At 44.3% G+C, this 21,631-nt stretch overlaps 1 pseudogene; it reads left to right on the top strand.

The window, feature by feature from the left end:
• The first annotated feature begins 2,543 nt into the window (after positions 1-2,543).
• On the top strand, positions 2,544-9,546 carry LOC126071273 (60S ribosomal protein L17-like; annotated as a pseudogene).
• Positions 9,547-21,631: the final 12,085 nt, after the last annotated feature.

Below are 21,631 nucleotides of genomic sequence, written 5' to 3'. Positions count from 1 at the left end.
AAACACCTATGCTCATCTAAAGACTTCACCAAAAGAGTAAAAAGACCACCTACAGACTGGGAAAGAATTTTCAGCTATGACATCTCAGACCAGCGCCTGATCTCTAAAATCTACATGATTCTGTCAAAACTCAACCACAAAAAGACAAACAACCCAATCAAGAAGTGGGCAAAGGATATGAACACACATTTCACTAAGGAAGATATTCAGGCAGCCAACAGATACATGAGAAAATGCTCTCGATCATTAGTCATTAGAGAAATGCAAATTAAAACTACGATGAGATTCCATCTGACACCAACTAGACTGGCATTAATTCAAAAAACACAAAATAATAAATGTTGGAGAGGCTGCGGAGAGACTGGAACTCTCATACACTGCTGGTGGGGTTGTAAAATGGTACAACCACTTTGGAAATCCATCTGGCGTTATCTTAAACAGTTAGAAATAGAACTACCATACAACCCAGAAATCCCACTCCTCGGAATATACCCTAAAAATACAAGACCCTTCACACAAACAGATATATGCACACCCATGTTTATTGCAGCTCTGTTTACAATAGCAAAAAGCTGGAAGCAACCAAGATGTCCATCAACGGACGAATGGGTAAATAAATTGTGGTATATTCACACAATGGAATACTACACATCGATAAAGAACAGTGACGAATCTCTGAAACATTTCATAACATGGAGGAATCTGGAAGGCATTATGCTGAGCGAAATGAGTCAGTTGCAAAAGGACAAATATTGTATAAGACCACTATTATAAGATCTTGAGAAATAGAAAAAACGGAAAAGAACACATACTTTTGTGGTTACAAAGGGGGGAGGGAGGGAGGGAGGGAGGGAGGGAGGGAGAGGGCTTTTTATTGATCAATCTGTAGATGGGAACTGCTTTGGGTGAAGGGAAAGACAACACTCAAAACAAGGAAGGTCAGCCTAATTGGACAGGATTAAAAGTAAAGAGGTTTCCGAGATAAAATGAAAGCTTCAAAGGATAGCGAAGCAGGGGCTGGGGTCTGGGGAACTTGGTTTGAGAGGACTTCTAAATCAATGGGCAAAACAATTCTATTATGAAAACACTCTGCATCCCACTTTGAATTGTGGCACCTGGGGTCCTAAATGCCAACAAGCAGCCATCTAAAATACATTAATTGGTCTCAACCCACCGGGAGCAAAGGCAAAGGAAGAACACCAAGGTCACACGACAACTAAGAACCCAAGAGACAGAAAGGGCCACTTGAACCAGAGACCTACAATATCCTGAGACCAGAAGAACTAGTTGGTGCCCGGCCACAATCGATGTCTGCCCTGTCAGGGAACACAACAGACAACTCCTGAGGGAGCAGGAGACCAATGGGATGCAGACCCCAAATTCTCATTAAAAGACCACACCTAATGGTATGATTGCGACTAGAGGAATCCCAGAGACAATGCTCCCCAGAACTTCTGATGGCACAGGACAGGAACCATCCCCGAAGACAAATTATCAGGCATGAAAAGGACTGGCCAGTGGGGGGGAGAGAGATACTGATGTAGAGTGAGCTAATTAAATCAGGTGGACACGGGAGAGTGTGTTGGCAACTCTTGACTGGAGGGGGGATGGGAAGATAGAGAGAGAGGGAAGAAGGTAAAATTGGCACGAAACGAGAGACTGTAAGGGCTGACTCAATAGGGGGAGAGCAAGTGGGAGAAGGGAGAAAGATGTATGTAAACCTACATGTGACAGACTGATTGGAATGGTAAATGTTCACTTGAAGCTTAATAAAAATTAAAAAAAAAAAAAAAGTCATACCAGTGAAGAAATTGCAAATCAAGTACTTTGCTATTTATGAGAAATTTGATTTTTCTAAGTTCGGAGGCCAGTCCTATACAATGCTGCCAATGTGTCAGGGCGTTATAAAGACACACAACAGAAAATTTTAGAATGTAATGAATACGCCATTTTCATACCACACGCTTCGCATTCACTTAATCTTGTAGGACGTAGCACAGGAGATTTTTGTCCAGAAGCAGTTAATTTTTTTTCTACTGTTCAGTTGCTCTACACATTTTTTGCCACCTCTAGTCATCGATGGGCAGTTCCTTAAACATATTCAGGCAATAATCAAGTAGTAAAATATCTTTCTCATACACATTGGGAAGCACAGGCTGTAGCAACCAGTGCAATCCTGGAATCGTACACTCAGATTCTAGATGCCTTAGAAAACACTGCTGGGGACCAGACACAAAAAGGAGACACCAGAAGAGAAGCTGAAAACCTCGCCAACAAAATGCAGGCACTAGGGTATGTATTTATGTTGGTCATGTGGAATAATATATTGCAGCATTTTCATCAGACAAGTCAAACTCCCCAAGATTCAGAATTTAAAGATACGCACAGATTTCTACCAATCATTAACAGGGCATTTACATAATTTAAGAGATTTTGAAAACACAACAAAACAAATACTGCCAAATACTGATTAGCAAGCAGTTCGCCATCGCAGAAGCATTAGAAAGACATAAGTAAATGATGTAAGTGGTCCAGAGGTATCAATGAGGGCCAGAGGTCAGTTTCTCCTAACCCCATATCACACCATCATTGACACACTTGAATCTTGCATGAAAAGAGGGGTGGAAGTGTATGAAGTTCTTTCAAGTAGATTTTCGTTCTTAAACAATGTAGATATACCAGATGAAGAGTGTACGAAGGCCTCCGAGAAATTAGTGCAGGCGCAGAGAAGTGGGACGGTTTCATTCTTACATGAGAACTAAGTTGACGGATCCAGGAAAGACAAATTTTACTCATGTAGGCATGGATGAGCCAAAATAGAAGATAAAATACGATGCATATTTCCCAATGTTGAAATTACTTTATGCGTCTTCCTAAATTTAATGATCACAAACTGCGTGACAGAATGCTCATTTTCATCCATCCAAACCAAACCAAACCCGTTGCTGTCAAGTCAATTCCTACTCACAGCAACTGTAAAGAGACTCAAAAATCCTCAGTGTACAACGATGATTCAAGAAAGAATCAATTCACTATCCTTATTATGTATGGAAATAGATGTTGTTTGGCAGCTTGTGACAAAATCTTGGAAGAATTTCTAAGAGCAAAGAATAGAAAGAAATGTTTTTAATTTTAACATGTTAGAGGTGAAAGAACTATCTAAAAATACATCTACCAAATCCATTGCAGTCGAGTCAATTTCGACTCATAGTAACCCTATAGAGCAGAGTAGAACTGCCCCCATAGGGTTTCCAAGGCTGTAAATCTTTATGAAATCAGACTGCCACATCTTTCTCCCAAGGAGTCAATGGTGGGTTTGAATCACTGACCTTTTGGTTAGCAATTGAACACTTTAACCAAAATAAAATATAGTAATTTGTTGTAATATTTGTTTTGATATTAAACTGTCTTTAATGACATCTTTTCGTGTGTTCATTTATAATTGTGGCATTTATTATGAAACAAGCATCAAAATTGAAATATAAGCCATTTAAAGCAAAATGGTGAAAGTCAATTTTTTGTTGTGGGGGATCAACAGAATTTTACATGAATGGTTGAAACCACTAAGTTCACTGACTCATTTTCTTTGTTGTGGAATCTGTGGAATAGCCTTTTTGTGGAAAACGTGGTATATAGTAAAAATCTTAGTACCCTGCACCCACTAAAAATTTTATAATCCAGTTCACCTCATTCTGCTAAAATGACATAGTCCACTTTTGAGTTCAATCACTAACGTTATAGTTGAATTCAAAAAGAAGTTACATCGTGGATAGCTAACACACACACACACATACACACACATATATACCTGTGTATATATCTAACTCAGAAACAATGGTGGCCTAGTGGTTAAGAGCTATGGCTGCTAACCAAAAGGTTGGCAGTTTGAACCCACCACGCACTCCTTGGAAACTCTATGGAGAAGATTACTTTGTCTTATAGAGTTGCTGTGAGTCAGAATCAACTCCAAGGCAACGTTTTTTGTTTTTTGTGTTTTTTTTTTTTTTGATGCCTGACCAGGCAGTGTTTCATTGTGTTGTACATATGGTCACTGTAAGTCGGAATCGACTCCACGGCACCTAAAAAACAACTCATGTATCCCATTCAAATGTGTGAGTAAACAGAGGAGGGGGCACCACAGATTATAGTGTTTAGGGCCCACACATGCCTTAATCCGGACCTGTGTGTACGTGATGGAGGGCCCCGCCAGCCCCGCTCCAGGCAGAGCAGGATGTCACAATAATAACTCACAGTGTTTCTACTGTACTTTGATGTTCACATAGCACTTCCGGGTTTCCACTCCTGCAGCTTCCCTTCCCACCACATGTGTGAGGCCGGGTTGGTTTCCATTTGAGGGAGGAAGAAGTCAGGATTCTGGGAGTGGACACCACACAGAGCAAGCAGATAAGAATGGAGCAGGACTCCCTTCCTCCTCCTGTAAGCCGCCCTAGGGCATCTCTGAAAATGGATCACCCTTCAGAAAACCCCACCCATTAAAATAATAGTAATAATAGTAACATTGCCGTGGAGTCAATTCTGACTCATAGCAAACCTATAGGACAGAGTAGAACTGCCCCACAGGATTTCTAAGGCTGTAATCTTTACGGAAGCAGACTGCCACATCTTTCTCCCATGAGCAGCTGGTAGATTTGAACCACTGACCTTTGGTTAGCAGTCAAGTGCTTTAACCACTGACCTACCAGGGCTCCTTGAAAACCCCACAACATCGTGCAAATCATGAGGTAAATCTTCAGGTCCCTTTTAAGAATACCTATAGAACTGCCCAGGCCACAAAGGGAATGTGTTACAGATCGAATTGTGCCCCCCAAAATATGTGTTGTAAATCCTAAACTCCTATGCCTGTGGATGTAATCCCATTTGGGAATAGGACTTTATTTGTTATGTTAATGTACCATACCAGTGTAGGATGTTCTTAACCCAACCACCTTTGAGATATAAACCAAGCTGATCAGGCACAGAGAAGGAATCACAAACAGAGAGGACAACGCACATCACATGAAGATCACCAAGGAACAGAAGCTGAGACAGAGCTGACAGAGAGAGAAAGCCTTCCTCTAGAGCTGGTGCCCTGAATTCGCACTTCTAGCCTCCTAGTGGAAACCCTGGTGGTTAAGACCTACAGCTGCTAACCAAAAGGTCAGCAGTTCAAATCCATCAGGCACTCCTTGAAAACTCTATGGGGCAGTTCTACTCTGTCTTATAGGGTTGCTATGAGCCGGAATCGACTTGACGGCAAGGGGTTTGGGTTTTTTTTTTTTTTTTTGGATTTAGCCTCCTAACAGTGAGAAAACAAATTTCTGTTCGTGAAACGCACCCATGTGTGGTATTTCTGTTGCAGCAGCATTAAGAAACTAAGACAGTGTGCAAATCCAAAAAGCCACCAAGGATCTGAAAGATGTGACCTTGCGGAAGCGATGTGTAAAATGGTGGAGTTGGTAGGTGCACCCAGGCCAAACAGCGCAGGTGGTCACACAGGGTCGGTGGCCCAAAAAGTGTGCTGAGTTTTTGCTGCACATGCTTAAAAAGGCAGGGTGTAATGCTGAACTGGAGGGTCTTGATGTAAACACTGGTCACTGAACACATCCAGGGGGACAGAACCCCTGAGATGTGATGCCGGACTTACACAGCTCATGGTTGTGTGAACCATACATGCGCTTCCCCTGCCACACTGAGGTGATCCTTACTGAAAAAGAATAACTTGTTCCTATACCAGCTTGCATGGAAGAAAAAAAGATCCCAAAAGAAATGCAAGAAACAACGTATGGTCTGGGGATAAATTCAGCATAAAATAAAAGGCATTTACAAGTAAAAGCAGAAAAATAGAAAAGAAAAAGAATGGAGCAGGACTCAACCCTTCAGTCTTCTGCCTCTAAGGTAGGGCTCATTCCTCGACACCCCACAGCCCTGAGATACGGTCGCCCTCATGGGGCCTGAGGCACCAGGTGACACAGGAACAAGTCCGCTAAACCCCTCTGTCCTCTTATTCTGCCAAGCTCTTCCAGTATCCTGCCCCTAGCCCCAAGAACTCCTGAGCTGCACCCTCAACCAAGTCCAGCCGGTTCTTCCCTTCCATTGTCCAGGGCTCACGCCTCTCCCTACCCCCGTACCCTAGTTCACAAAGGCCCCCACCTCACCTGGATCATTGGATGGTCCCCTAAGAGGGTTGTGTACCTCCAGGTTGTCCCATGCCATGGGCACCCCACCAAGGTGCCAAGGAGTCCTTTCTAGAACAAAGATATAACCAGCCCATTCCCTGCCTAGAACCTTCAATGGCTCCCCATTGTCCAAAGGATAAAGACTTTGCCATTCTGGGCAAGGTCTAACAGGCTCGTTCTGAGCTGGTACAGCCAGAGGGTGCCACAAATTTTGCTGAAAGAATTTCCAGAATAGAAGGAATATCTCTGGTCAAACATTTAAGTAAAACTTTCATTCTCATCAAAAACAGAAACACGCTTCCATCCTTTAGTAATAAAAGTGCTAGTACACAAAACAGTACGTATAAAGATCCTTACTGCAGTATTGTTTGTGTTGGGGAAAGCCAGAAATAAAGCAAATTTCCATCATCATACCCGTTGCCTTCTAGTCGATTCCAACTCGTAACGACTCTATAGGACAGAGTAGAACGTCCCACAGGGTTTCCAAGGCTATAATCTTTATGGAAGCAGACAGGCTGCCACATCTTTCTCCCAAGGAGTGGCTGGTAGGTTCGAACCACCAACCTCTCAGCAACCAAGGGCTTAACCACTGTGCCACGGGGGTTCCTTTTTTCCATCATAGTACCAAAAAAAAATCAAACCCACTGCCATCGAGTCGATTCCAACTCATAGCGACCCTATAGGACAGACCAGAACTGCCCCACAGAGTTTCCAAGGAGCACCTGGTGGATTTGAACTGCCAATCTCCTGGTTAGCTCTTAACCCCTACCCCACTAGGGTTTCCTCCATCATAGTAGCATAGGTAAATTACGGTATAGTCATACAATGGGATAGTACACAGCGATGAAAATGAATGTATTCCTGCTATGTGCAAGAACCTGGATGGATCTCACAAATATTGAGCAAAAAGCAGCTAAATATGAAACACTCTTCTGTATGATACCACTTAAAGGAAGTTTAAAAACAGGTGCATCTAACCTATGGAGATTGAGTAACACTAGTGATCATCTTTGGGGCCGGTATAGCCTGGGAGGGGCAGGAGAGAAGCTTCTGGGGGTGGAAGTGTTCTGTGTGGTGATCTCGGTGGTGGTCACCCGGCGATATAACACGGAAAGTTTATTGAGCTGTATGTGTCAGAATCATGGACCTCACTGTATCAAGTTCTACCTCAATGCAAAAGTATATAAATATAATGGGGACTTAACCAGATGGGAATATTATGCTGCTGTTAAAAAGACCTTGAGGTAGCGGTAGTTCAGTGGTAGAATTTTTGCCTTCCCTGCAGGAGACCCAGGGCCAATTCCTGGCCAGTGCACCTCATGAGCAGCCACCACTCAGCTGTCCGTGGAGGCTTGGGTGCTGCTATGATGCCAGACAGGTTTCAGCTGAACTTCCAGACTTAGATGGCTACGAAGAAAGGCCTGGCAATCTACTTCTAAAAATCAACCAGTGAAAACCCTATGGATCCTAGTGGTCTGACCCACGACCAATCACAGGGATGGTGTGGGACCTGCCAACCTTTCGTTCTGTTGTGCATGGGGTCGCCATGAGTCGGACTCAATGGCAACTAACAACAACAACAACAAATAAAAAGAATGACTCAAATGTGTTGGACTTGGGGGTTGCCCACGCTGTATTGTTAGTATATAGCTGCAGAGGAATGTGTACAGGGAGTCCTTGTACACACGCTCACACGTTTGTGTGTATTTGTATGAGTACGGAGAAAGTGGCAGAAGGTCACCTGAAATATGTGGGAGTGGGGTGGGGACAAGATGATTCATTCTTCATATATGTGTGTGTTTCTGGTAGTTGCTGTGAACACGTATTATTTTTATAGTTGCTGGACAGGGATTTTAATGAAAACTGAGAGTGGGAACTAATGGCCGAAAGCTCTGGCTTTGGGTCAGAATGACCTGGGTTTGTGCTGCCACTTACTGTATTTTTACACAAATAACGCACACCTTCTGTGTTTATCCCCACCCCCACCCCACCACCCGCCTGAGGTAATTGTTGTTTACAGCAGCATGTGGAAGCGGACTGGCATAGTGGCCCTCTTGAGGGGGCCTCGTTGGGGGAGGGGGAGGCCAGCAACAAATGCAGAAGGAATGTGTTATTTGCTTAATAATATGGTACTGGCTTGGAGACTAGGGAGGGGGGCCTGGACTACCCTGTCCCCTGCCTTCTCAGCTATAATATGGGGCTGCTGCATGGGACATGGGAAGAGTTGGGTGTTGAGTGCTTTACGAGGGGCCAGGTACCCTGGTAGTCCATGGTGGCTGTCACTGTTATGTGTGTCTCCCACCTCCCATGCCTCCCACCTCATCCACACACCCATTTCTCTCTTTATTCCTGGCCTCAATATGCCTGCCACATATCAGAAAAAAAAAAGAGAACTCAACACAAAAAAGTCTGCAGTGACCAGCCCCGGAGCACCCTGGACAGACGGAAGGCCTGGAGGCCACCCAGGGCCAGGGGAGGAGGCTGGCCTCCCCTCCGTGACCAGCTGGTCCATGTGTCCAGCTCCTGCCCAAGGCACAGATGACAGATGGCCCCTGAAGAAAGGTCACTGTCCCCTGAGCAGTTGTGTGTTTGGTGAAGGCGGGCGGGTGGGGCGCCTTCTGTGCGTGCGTCGGATGTCTGGCGTTTGGGGGCCTGGATCTCACCAGTAACCGGACTTTATTTTGGTTACTAAGGATGGGAAGGCTCAGGTCATAAATAATTGACTGGCCAGGCAGCCAACTTCTTTCCTCTGGCGGCCGCAGGCCTGAGGCCTCTTCAAGGCCAGAGTGTCCCCCGCCTCTTGGCGCGGGGCGGGAGGTCTGGTGGCGGGCGGAAGCCCAGTGGGGAGGCGGGGGAGAGAGGAAAGGGGTCTCCGGGCCTGGGTTCAGAGCAAGGTTAGCCAAATAGTGGATAAATTAAGCGAGGGAAACAGACAGCTCCCCTCGCAGTGAACTTTTCACCCAGCTAACCTGCTCCTCACCCACTCTCAGGTGGCGGCGTCGGCTCCCACCCGTGGCTGTTACCTCTCGAGGGGGTTACCACCTGCCTCTCTCCCCAACCACTGCCACTGCCACCGCAGGTGAGAGCGTGCAGGGTGGATGCTCAGGAAACTCTCCCAGGCCAGAGGCCCAGCCAGGAGCTGCCGGCGCCTCATTTAGAAACACAGGGCTTTGGCCCAACCAGGAGCTCAGACCTGGACAGGAGGTCAAACTACCTGCCCCTTTCCCTGCCAGTATCCTCACCCTAAGTGGGCCACACCATCCTGGCCTTTGTAAACCCTGGAGGCTGTCATGACAGGGACCAGGGCCCATTGCAGGTGGGCCAGAGTGAGATGTCCTACCTGAAGCTGGCCCTGGAGTTTTATATTTAGGGCATCTCCCAAGCTTGACCCTCTGGCCCAACACTTGTTTGTTTCCAGCCTGAGCCACCCTTCAGGGGATGAGCACCATCTTTGGGGAGCAAGGAAAGAGGCTTCCCTGTGGTCAAGTGGGGTTCTGGGGGCATCCCAAGCAACAGCCATCATCCCAGGCTCGCTGCCACAAGCAGGCTTACCCTAGTCTCTGGAGCCTGCTCTGGGCCAGCCTCCGTGGGTAGAAAGGGCCTCATAGGCCACCAAGCCACAAAGTGTGTGTCAGAAGAGGGCAAGTGGGTCAGGGAGAGATGCAGGAACGGTCAGTGTTCCTGGGAAGGGGGTCTGGAGAGGAGCTGGAGGAGGTCCCGAGGCTGGTCACCTGCCATCTCCCTGGAGCTGAGATACCTGAAACCATCCTGTTCACCAGTACATGCCCAGCCCGGGATCCATGACAACAGCTTGGAGAAATTGAACAACCTGAATGCAAGTGGGAGGCCCCCTCCCGGGGAGCTGGGTCAGAAGGAAGCGGGCCATGCAGGCAGGACACAGCAGGAGACATGGGGGAGCACTAGAAGCCACCAGGTGTTCATTCACTCCTCCACTGACAAGTATTGACTGAACTCTTGCTTCGTGTTGAACACTGTGCCCAGTGCTAGGACACAGACAGGATGAGCTGGGCCAGGACACAGACAGGATGAGCTGGGCCAGGTCCCTGAACTCATGGAATAGATAGCCTATTGCAGAGGGGGAAGGGGAATGAGAAAGAGAGACAGATCAATGGCAGAAGGTGGATAGACAGAAATGTAGCTATAGCAACAAAGATCAAGGTCAGATGAGGAAGGGGCCCTGTGGAGATTGAATGGAGACACTGGAGCATGGCCTTGGCTGGGATGGCAGGTGAAGCCTCTCAGAGGAGATGATATTGGAGCTGAGGTCAGAATGATAAAGAGGGGATGGCCGTGTAAAAAGCAGGGTGCAAAATGGGGAACAGTTCAGGCTGAGTGCCTAAATTAGGAAGGACAACACAGTTGGACTTTGGAGGATAGGTAGTGGTGTAGTGTGAGGTCAAGATCTGGAGAGGTCAGTTCACAAGTTGAGGGGGCAGCAGGGGCAGGCCAGGGTCATGGGCGTAAATTTGTCACATGGTCCTTCTCTCAGTGCCTGATCCAGGCAATGCCCACTTCCCTAACAGGGGTGCTGTCTGGTCCTACCAGCCACTTGGGGTCTAAGAAAGGACTATGCCCTGAGGGATTAGCCCTCTGGGAGGTGGGTGGTCTGGATGGAGCCCTGGCTCTGTCACTTGCCATCCATATGACTTGGGGACCTTGCTTCAGCCCCCAGAGCCTCAGTTTAGGTTTCTGTAAAATGGGAGCTCAATATCGACCTTCCCAAAGATTGAGGAAGAGTAAAAGAATGTAGCTGCCTGAGAAGCAAGCATTCCTCTGGGGAACAGGTGGAGGGGAGGAACTGAGCTTGCAGCTGGGCAGAAAGTCTGAGCATTCTCTCCTTTCTCACACATGCACATTTGATGTGGCCAACGCTCTATGGAAGAAATGAAACTCAAACGCTCTTCTCCCACCACCTGTAGCTTTCTTCTCCTCCTGGGGATGTAGACCATACAGAAAGGCCTGAAATCTCTGTAGGAAGTGAGGACTGGATCATCTCCCATGCCCCCTCATCTCCTACGGTCCGTACTTCTACAACTGTGGACTCTGAGAAGCCACCTGTCTCTCTATTGGATCCAGAAACCATCTTCCCCATTTAACAAATGTGTCTAGTTTCAGACCAAATAATATCGAGAACATGGTATCTTTGAGTTGAGTTCCTAAGAGTGGGGACCTGCTGCACAGAACTCTCCTGCCTGGAGCTTCTCGGGGTCAGGAGCCTACCAGCCAACGGATGGGAAACTACTGAAGGCAGACCCTGTGGCCATCATCCCAAAATCACAGACTCTAGCCAGGGAGACAGAGGACTTGGGCCCAGGGTGGGGGCACGAGAACCTGGCTCTTGGCATGGATCTCCTGCAGAGGGGTCCCTGACGGCAGGAGTCTTCTGCGATTCCATAAGCCATCACCATTCTTGTTTCTCAGCATGAAAATAGCTTTATGTTTTCTGATTATAATAATAACAAATACTCCCTATTTTTTAAAAATTAAAATAATATTAACAAGCATTGCTTTAGTGAGGATAGTCTCAGCTATGCTATTATAACAACTAATGCCCCAAAGCTCAGCATCTTAAAATGACAAAGGTGCTTTCTCACTCATTCTTTAGGTTCATAGGTCAGCAGCACCCAAGCCAACAAAGAAGTCACTGCCTCACATGTTGCCAGTTGCCCAGTGGGTGGGGGAGAATGAGAGGGAGCTTTCTGGAGGGTCTCTCACAGGCACTTATATGGTGCTACCTCCCATGAGTCATTGGCCAGATCCAGTCACATGACCTCTCCAGCCACAAGAGGGAGCAGGAAGTGCAATCCCTTGCTCAGCCACAAGGGAGACCCAGAGAGAGGAATAAAATTTGGTGAATAACACTAATGACTATTGTTAAAAAAAAATTGATTCCAACTCATTATATATAACACAGCAAAATGCGTTGCCCAGTCCTGCACCATCTTCGTGATCGTTAGCATGTTTGAGTCCATTGTTGAGGCCATAGTGCAGTGCCTTCCAGCCTAGGGACTCACATTCTAGCACTAACTTGGACAGTATTCTGTTGTGATCCACAGGGTTTTCACTGGCTAATTTTTAGAAGTAGATTGCCAGGCCTTTCTTCCCAGACTGCCTTAGTCTGCTGAAACTGTCCACCATGGGTGACCCTAATAGTATTTGAACTGTCAGTGGTAGAGCTTCCAGCATCATAGCAACATGGAAGCCACCACGGTATAACCAACTAACAACAAAACCATCTGAAAGACCTCTTCCCAGAGATAACTCTACTGAGAACACATCTAAATTGTCATTTTCAATGAATGCTAGTTGTATGAACCATAATTTATTTAACCGTCTCTTACTGACAGGCAGGAGCACTGATGGCACAGCGGTTAAGCACTCGGTTGCTAGCAGAAAGGTAGTGGTTCAAACCCCCCAGCTGCTCTATGGTAGAAAGATGTGGCAGTCTGCTTCTGTAAAGATTTACAGCCTTGGCAAGGTCATGGAAGCTCCATAGACACATCCAAACTCCCTGGGGTACCGAATTACTGGGCTGAGGGCTGTGGGGACCATTGTCTCAGGGAACATCTAACTCAATTGGCATAACATGGTTTATAAAGAAAATGTTCTACTTTCTACTTCAGTGAGTAGTGTCTGGGGTCTTACAAGTTTGTGAACAGTCATCTAAGATGCACCACTGGTCTCATCCCGTAGGAAGCAAGGGAGAATGAAGAAAACCAAAGACACAAGGGAAAGATTAGTCCAAAGGACTAATGGACCACAGCCTCCACTAGACTGAGTCACATACAACTAGGTGGTACCCAGCTACCACCACGGACTGCTCTGACAGGGATCACAATAGAGGGTCCCAGACAAAGCTCAAGAAAAAGGTAGAACAAAATTCTAACTCACAAAAAAAAGGCCAGACTTACTGGCTTGACAGAGGTTGGAGAAACTCTGAGAGTATGACCCACAGACACCCTTTTAGCTCAGCAATGAAGTCACTCCTGAGGTTCACCCTTCAGCCAAAGCTTAGACAGACCCATAAAACAAAACAAGACTAAAGGGGCACACCAGCCTAGGGACAAGGACTAGAAGGCAAGAGGGGACAGGAAAGCTGGTAATAGGGAACCCAAGTTTGAGAAGGAAGAGTGGTGACATGTTATGGGGTTGGTAACCAATGTCACAAAACAATATGTGTACTAATTGTTTAATGAGAAACTAGTGTGTTCATCTAAAGTATAATAACTAGAATAAATAAAACGGATTTATGGCCTTGGAAACCCTATGGGGCAGTTCTTCTCTGTCCTACAGGGTCACTATGTGTCAGAATCAACTCAATAGCAGTGGGTTTAGTTTAGTTTGGGTTTTGGTATTGACAGGCATTCAAGTTGTTTCCACCTTTTTGCTATTTTAAGCAACCTGTGATGAACAACCTTGAGCATGCATCTTTGTACATGTGTCTACTCCTTATGACTGTTTCATAGATTCCAGCCATTCTGACCTTGCACAGACCCCAGGCCTTAGCAGTCACATGGCAAGGGCAGATAGAGTTCCCTTCACCATGTCTAGAGTGGTGAAGCCTACCAGAATACAGAAAGGACTTAGACTCAAGGTTCCTGGCCGGTGTGTGTAGGGGGGCGGGGGTGGTTCTGAAAAGTTTCAGGAGTTGGGCGAACTCATTATGATTGCACATAATATTGGGGAGGTATTTCCACGTGTGCACATTTTAGACATTGGAAGTTGAAAGAGTTAATTGGTTAAGTGTGTCAACACTGGAGTTGGACAGACTTGAGATTAAATCACAATGGGTTTTATTTCTGCCTACTAGCTAAAAGACCTTGAACAAGCTGAGCTTTATAAGCCTTGGTTTCTTCCTCTATAAATGGAGCTATAATGGACCCTCAGGAGTCCCTGGAAGGTACAAATGATTAACATACTCAGCTACTAACTGAAAGGTTGGTGGTTCAAGTCTACCCAGAGGGACTTGGAAGAAAAGCCTGGTGATCCAATTCCCAAAAAAATCAGCAGTAGAAAACCCTATGGAGCATAGTCCTACTCTGACATACATGAGGTTGCCATGAGTCAGAACCAACTGGGCAGCAACTGGTTTGGTATTTTGGCTTTATATTGGTCCCTAGCTCATGGTAAAGCAGCTTGGTTGCACAATGGTTAAGCACTTGGCTACTAAAAAGAAGGTCGGGAGTTCAAACCCACCAGTGGCTCCTCAGAAGAAAAGACCTGGCGATCTGCTCTGGTAAAGCTTACTGCCTAGGAAACCCTATGGGGTAGTTCTACTCTGTCCTGTAGGATCGCTAGAGTTGGAATCAACTTGATGGCACACCACAACAACAAGAAGCTCACAGTATCCCAAGAGACAATACATGAAACCTTTAACCTAGTCCCAACAAATGCTAACTATTACTATTGCCGTTGTTACTATGATGCTTCCCGTTGGCTCCTTCTCACCCACCAGGTCTCAGTCCACGTCTTGCTGCCTTAGGGCAGCCTTCCCCAATCACCTCATGTAAAGCTGTATCTGTCAGAGAGAAAGAGCTCCACTGCAATGTGTGGAATGAATGAATGAGTGAGTGTAAGGGAAAATAAGCTAGCCCCCAATTAAACATATGAGATCCTTCCTAAAAAGTTGGCAACTTTTTTTTGAAGTTGATGAAATTGGGTCAATGTGTTCGTCAGTCTCCTGCTCCCAGAGGAACAGGTTCTCCTTGGTGGGACTTCCCCAGGGAGGGCGACCTTCCTGCTTCCTGCCTCTCCCACAGTTCATTTTCATGTCTGCAGTTCATCCTTGGTGCCCGGCTCAGTGCAGCCATATTTGTGCATGCTGTAAGCATACTAAGGAGTCCTGGTGGTGCAGTGGTTAAGTGCTCAGCTGCTAAGTGAAAGGTGGGTGGTTTGAACCTACCAGCCACTCCATGGGAGAAAGATGTGGCATTCTACTTCCATAAACATTACAGCCTTGGAAACCCTGCAGGGGCAGTTCTACTCTGTCCCATAGGGTGGCTATGAGTTCAACTCCATGGTGCCAGGTAAGCATACTGTTTGCTGTTTTTGAAGTTGCCATCCAGTCATCTCCAACTCATGGCAACTCCATGTACAACAGAATGAAACAGTGCCTGGTCCTGCGTCATCTGGCATGTTCAAGTCCATTGTCGTGGTTATTGTGCCAATACATCTCACCAAATGTCTCTCACATCCTTGTAGGCCCTATACTTCACAAAACATAATGTTCTGGGCCTGGTCCTTCCTGATTATGTGTCCAAAGTGAGTCAGACAAGGTTCTGGTGTGATCCAAAAGGTTTTCATTGGCTAATTTTTGAAGTAAATCACCAGGCCTTTCTTCCTAGTCTGTCTTAGTCTGGAAGCTCCACTGAAGCCTGGCTACCATGGGTGACTCTGCTGAGATTTGCCGGCATAGCTTTCAGCATCATAGTACAACAAACCAACTGACAGGTGGTGGGCATACTGTTTAGGTCTATTTTTACTTAAAGCTGGTCACTGTGAGTTGGGAATGAATTGGACGGCAATGGGTTTGGTTTGGATTTTTAATAAATGTTTTCTGTACTTTCACATAATCTTCAAAATTCTCATTCAATGCCCTTTTAATGACTTCAAACTATTGCTTTATGTAGTGTTACCATATTTTTGATAAGTTCTTTCTCTAATGGTTACCTAGCTTGTTTTCAGCTTTTTGCCACTGTCAAATACTGCAACTGGGCATATACTTTGATAGCTCTGGCATTTTGTATCTTTTAAATTTTCCTTGGGATAAATTCCAATAGGAAGTTAGTAGGACCAAGAATAGAAGTAGTTCATGACTTTTTTCTGGGTGTCATCCCATTTCTTTGCAAAAGGACAATGCCGATTGAATTATGTATTGTTAGCAGCAGAGTGAGCATGTGAATTTCTCTGCCTCTTGCCAACATTGGGTCTGACCTTAAAAACATCTTTTTTGCTAACTTAGTAAATATAAATTTGTCTCCCAATGCCGCCTTAATCTGACCTTCTTTGATTACTAGTGAGGATAAATATTTTCCAATGTTGTGGTTCAGAGTAAGTAAGCTTGGCAAGTAAATAGAATCTCTGAGCCCCAGATTGTCAGCTACAAACTAGGGATAATAGCATCTCCTCATGGGGTTATTGTGAAGTCTTTCTAATTCAGGTAATCATAGTACTTTTATTTACATTTTTACAAGGGCCGTTAGGCACACACAGCACTTTCGGTTACCAAAACCAAAACATTTCCTTTTCCCCAAAAGCTTACAATCTATTTTCATATTTCCAGAATTGATGCCTTTGAATTGTGGTGTTGATGAAGAATATTAAATATACCATGGACTGCCAAAAGAATGAACGAATCGGGCAATGTTTTGTTCTGTCGTGCATAGGGTCGTTTTGAGTTGGAACCAACTCGAAGGCACTCAACGACATAACGAGTAACTTTCAGAACTGCCCTAAATATGTCTTTAAGGAATAGCCTTGATATCAAATAGTAATTACATTATGTGCAGAGTCCAGGCAACTCAGAAATAAATTCATATTATCCCAGATACAGATATCAAGCTGTGTGACAGAGGAGCCACCACTCGCCTGTCAGTTTGTTGTATCTGGTGGCTTGCCTATTACTGTGATGCTGGAAGCTATGCCACTGGTATTTCAAATGCCAGTAGTGTCACCCATACTGGATGGGTTTCAGCAGAACTTCTAGACTAAGATAGGCTGGGAAGAAGGGACTGGGAGTCTACTTCTGAAAAGAATTAGCCAGTGAAAACTTTATGGATAGCAGCAGAACATTGTCTGATATAGTGCCGGGAGATGAGCCCCTCAGGTTGGAAGGTACTCAAAATACAACTGGGGACGAGCTGCCTCCCAAAGTAGAGTTGACCTTAGTGATGTGGATGGAGTAAAACTTTTGAGACCCTCATTTGCTGATGTGACATGACTTCAAATGAGATGAAACAGCTGCAAATATCCATTAGTAATCGGAACATGGGATGTACAAAGTACCAATCAAGGAAAATTGGAAGAAATCAAAAATGGAATGGAATACATGAAGATCGATATCCTAGGCAGTAACGAGCTGAAATGAACTGTTTTCAGCCATTTTGAAACAGACAATCATACGGTCTACCATTCCAGGAATGACAAATTGAAGAGGAATGGCGTCACATTCATCGTCAAAAAGAACATTTCAAGATCAATCCTGAAGTACAATGCTATCAGTGATAGGATAATATTCATATACCTACAAGGAAGACCAGTTAATACAACTATTATTCAAATTTACCTACCAACCACTAATGGCAAAGATGAAGAAACTGAAGATTTTTACCAATTTCTTCAGTCTGAAATTGATCAAACATGTAATCAGGGTGCATTGATACTTACTGGTGATTGGATGTGAAAGCTGGAAACAAAAAAGAAGGATCAGTAGTTGGAAAATACGGCCTTGGTGATAGAAATGACACCAGAAACGGCATGATAGAAGTTTTCAAGACCAATGATTTCTTCATTGCAAATACCTTTTTTCAGCAACATATACTGCAACTACACATATGAACCTCACCGGTTGGAATACATAGGAATAAAATGACTATATTTGTGGAAACAGGCAATAGAAAAGCTCAATATCATCAGTCAGAACAAGGCCAGGGGCCGACTGTGGAACAGACCATCAACTGCTCATATGCAAGTTCAAGTTGAAGCTGAAGAAAATTAAAACAAGTCTATGAGAGCCAAAATACGACCTTGAGTATATTCCACCTGAATTTAGAGGCCATCTCAAGAATAGAGTTGATGCATTGAACACTAATGACCGAGTTGTAGGATGACACCAAGGATATTATACATGAAGAAAGCAGGAGGTCATCAAAAAGTAAGGAAAAGAAAAGACCAAAATGGATGTCAGAAGAGACTCTGAAACTTGCTCTTGAACATAGAGTAGCTACAGCAAAAGGAAGAAATGATAAAGTAAAAGAGCTGAACAGAAGATTTCAAAGAGGGGCTCCAGAAGACAAAGTAAAGCATTGTAATGAAATGTGTAAAGATCTGGTGTTAGAAAACCAAAAGGGAGAACACACTTGGAATTTCCAAAGCTGAGTGAACTGAAGAAAAAACTCAAGCCTCAAGTGGCAAAATTGAAGGGTTCTATGGGCAAAAAATTGAACGATACAGGAAGCATCAAAAGAAGATAGAAGTCACTATATAGAGTCATTGTACCAAAAAGAATTGGTCAACGTTCAACCATTTCAGGAGGTAGGATATGATCAACAACTGATGGTACTGAAGAGAGAGGTCCAAGCTATACTGAAGGCATTGGTGAAAAACAATATTCCAGAAATTGATGGAATACCAATTGAAATGTTTCAACAAACAGATGCAATGCACTCACTAGTCTATGCCGAGAAATTTGGAAGACAGCTCCCTGGCCAACCAACTGAAAAAGATGCATATACTTGTCTATTCCAAAGAAAGGTGATCCAAAGTAATGTGGAAATTACTGAACAATATCATTAATATAACAGACAAGTAAAAATATGTTGAAGATACTTAAAAAAAAGAACAAAAAAGAACAGTTGCAGCAGTACATTGACAGGGAATATGCCAGAAATTCAAGCCAGATTTAAAAGAGGAAGTGGAACAAGGGATATCATTGCTGATGTCAGATGGGTCTTGGATAAAAGCAGTGAATACCAGAAAGATGTTTAACTGTACTTTATTGACTATTCAAAAGCATTCGACTTGTGTGAAACATAACAAACTGTGGATAACATTGTAAAGAATGGGAATTCCAAAACACTTAATTGTGCTCATGTGGAACCTGTACATAGATCCGGAGACAGTCGATCGAACAGAACAAGGGGATACTGTGTGGTTTAAAATGAGGAAAGGTATGTGTCAGGGTTGTATCTTTTCACCATACTTATTCAATCTATATGCTGAGCAAATAATCCGAGAAACTGGACTGTATGAAGAAGAAAGTGGCCTCAGGATTACCAGAAGACTCATTAACAGCCTGTGATATCAGATGACACAACCTCGCTTGCTGAAAGTGAAGAGGACTTGAAGCACTTACTGACGAAGACCGAAGACTGCAGCCTTCAGTATGGATTACACCTCAACATAAAGAAAACAAAAATCCCCACAACTGGATGGATAAGTAAAATCTCTAAGTGGAGAAAATACTGAAGTTGTGAAGAATTTCATTTTACTTGGATCCGCAATCAATGCCCATTTCAGGAGGAGCACCAAAGAAATCAAACAACATTGAGCATTGGGCAAATTTGCTGCAAAAGACTTCTTTAAAGTGTTAAAAAGCAAAGACGTCACTTTGAGGATTAATGTGCACCTGACCCAAACCATGGTATTTTCAATCACCTCATATGCATGGAGAAGCTGAACAATGAATAAGGAAGACCGAAGAAATGATAGATTTGAAATGTGGCATTGGTGAAGTATATTGAATATACCGTGGACTGCCAAAAGAACAAATCAGTCTTAGAGGAAGTACAGCCAGGACGCTCCTTAAAAGCAAGGCTAATGAGACTTCCTCTGGCTTACTTTGGACATGTTATCAGGAGGCACCAGTCCCTGGAGAAGGACATCATGCTTGGTAGAGGGCCAGTGAGAAAGAGGAAAACCCTCAACAAGATGGATTGACACAGTGGCTGCAACAATGGACTCAAACATACCAATGATTGTGAGAATGGCTCAGGAAGGAGCAGTATTTTGTTCTGTTGTGCATGGGGTCACTATGAGTCGGAACTGACTCAAGGGCACCTAACAACAACAACAGCGATCAGTGTTGTGAATATGTAAATAGTTTCTGGCCTTTCACACTTGAATGAATGGGTTATATCCTGCAAAAACTTTGTTGGTTTGTGAGATTTAATTAAGAAGAGAATGCAAGAGTCGTCTTAAGACCAAGAAAAGGATTAGAGCATTTTATAGATGATATAGAAAAATGTGTCATCATGTGTATGGACTTGTCACAGTCATCAAGCCTCACATTATTTGCTGTACTTCTTGTGATAATTAAGCAAGATGTAAAACAGTGCAGTGCCTAACAGAGTAAGCATCCAATACTGCCACCTGTTATTACTCTGATTTCTTCTTATGTAAATGACCTTTCCATGTCAGTTATTCACATATGTTGGACTCTCAATGCTTTTCTTGTTTATTTTAACAAGGTCTTTGTATATTGAAGCCGTTCTTCCTTTGTCTCCTGTGTCTGGCTATTCTCTGTGTTCACAAAACTTAGGCTATTGGAAAGTTCTTGGCTTTTGATGTTTATTCCTCTCCCAGAGCTGTCCTGGGTTGCATTAGGGTCACTCCCCCCACACCAACCCCCTCAGACTGTGTAAGACCAAAACTTGTTGTCATGGAGTTGATTCTGACTCATACCAAGTGGGTAGAAATGAGAGTACAGAGGTTGACCAGTTGGAGTAATTTAGCTGATCTTGTCTTGGGTTGGAAACCCTGGCGGCATACTGGTTAAGAGTTCAGCTGCTAGCTAAAAGGTTGGCCATTCAAATCCACCAGGCGCTCCTTGGAAACCCTGTGGGGCAGTTCTACTCTGTCCTATAAATTTGCTGAGTCTAAATTGACTTGATGGCATTAGGTTTGGTTTTTGTCTTGGGTTTATTCTGGCTTTTCCTGATGTCATGGTTCCCCGGGGACTAGCTCATGAAGTATGAGGAGTAATTCTTTTGAAATGAAAGGACTCAGAATTTTCTCATTTGAGGCTCAATAAGGCTCAAACTGCCTCAAATTAGGTCACTTTGCTTGATTTTGTGGTGGTGGTTGTTACTGTTTCGCTTTTTTTTTTTCTGTAACAAATTCATTCCTTTATTGAATATCCAAGAAGAGCCTTCTACATGCAAGACCCTGAGTTTTGAGGGCATAATGGTGAAAAAAAAGATGTCCCTGCCCCAGAGGAGTTCACAGTTTCTTGGGGGCAGCACACTGGCCAATGGTATTTAGTCAGTAAGTTTTTATTGAGCATGTGTTTGTGCCAGGGAGCCTGCTAGGGGCTGGGGCTGCACAGGTGAGCAGAAATGGCTCCGCCCACATATATCATCATTTACCAAATAACCACACAAGTAAATGGGACGTGACATTTAACATTTATGAACAACACGGGAAGGACTCATGGAGCTATGTGCGCTATACCAGACAGATGTGACTTATTCAGACTCAGAGTCAGCAGGGAGGTGTGTTAGTCAGGGAACGCTTCCCTGAGGAAGTGATATATATATGTTTTTTCTTTGCCAGGTTTTTTAATTGTGATTTAGGTGAAAGTTTTTACAGAATAAATTAGTTTCTCATTAAACAGTTAATACACAAATTATTTTGTGACATTGGTTGCCAACCCCACAATGTGTTAACATTCTCCCCTTCTCCACCCAAGTTTTCCTGTTTCCATTTGTCCAGCTTTC

This window comes from Elephas maximus, chromosome 3, assembly GCF_024166365.1.
Source record: "Elephas maximus indicus isolate mEleMax1 chromosome 3, mEleMax1 primary haplotype, whole genome shotgun sequence".
In the NCBI taxonomy this organism is placed as follows: Eukaryota; Metazoa; Chordata; class Mammalia; order Proboscidea; family Elephantidae; genus Elephas; species Elephas maximus.
Note: the sequence above shows the minus strand (reverse complement) of the source record. Positions and strands in the feature narration are given on the sequence as shown.